Raw genomic sequence first — 983 nt, 5'->3', positions numbered from 1 at the left:
GTAGTGTGTTCCACAATATGTACTTGTCCTCATAGCTGATCCGAATTGGATCCATAAAGAATGATTAATAGAGCCATAGCTGTACCAGGTCAGGACAAACTTCAAAGGATTTAAAACACTGATCAAGAACACCTCTAAACTAGTGGCAATGGCAGCCTGCGTGGAACGATGAGGACCTCGGTCAAAGCACGCTGACTGAGGCCCATGGAGATTGCGCGGGAGGCAAAATTAGCCCCTGGGAGGCCTGGATCGGGAAACAGAGGCAGTTGGTGAAAAACCTCAAATTAAAGAAGCCCTGAGAGCTCTGTCCTGTGGGAGCTGGGAAAACCGTGGGATAAAGGATAAACGCTAAAGGTAGGACGCACTCCAAAAACTGGCGGTATTGATCGGGAGCGTCCATGGGTGGTAAGTTGTTTCGATGGAAAAGGATCGATTCCACTCAGTGCCTGACGTGTGGCAAGTGGAGGAGAGAGAAAACTGCCGCTCATCGCACGCTAATAGTTGAGCTAGTCAACCGCGTGGGATGAGCGAATGGTGTCGAATCTGGGAGCTCCAGATATAACGGCTGAGATTGTGCCCAATGGAGAAGACAAAATTGACAAGGGAGTAAGCCGCGATTTAGAAGAATTTGAAGTCTGAACTGACCGCCATGGTGGCAAATGAATCATTCCATAATGTAACTGAAGAAAAGAACCGACGAGGCCAAGCTGGTGCAGTTCACAGAAGGACAATTGGCCATCCTTGTGAGTCTGATGATGACGCCAAGAACAGGGAACTCCAAGCGCAGTTGCAAGCAAGCGAATCGACGGAGGCGGAAGAGGAAACAAACCGCCATGAGTTTGAATGATTTAGAGCCATGAACAGAGAACATAAAAGACACAAAGAGAGAGTCGGGAACCAAAAGACGGAACACCGAAGATAGAAGATAGAAAAGAGAAGAACCAGTGAAGAAAAAAGCAATAAGAAGGCAGAGGGCCTAGCTA

The sequence above is a fragment of the Pinus tabuliformis genome, chromosome 3_1 (genome assembly GCF_031772625.1).
Source record: "Pinus tabuliformis cultivar Carrire ecotype Pingquan chromosome 3_1, CPIR1, whole genome shotgun sequence".
Taxonomy (NCBI): Eukaryota; Viridiplantae; Streptophyta; class Pinopsida; order Pinales; family Pinaceae; genus Pinus; species Pinus tabuliformis.
Note: the sequence above shows the minus strand (reverse complement) of the source record.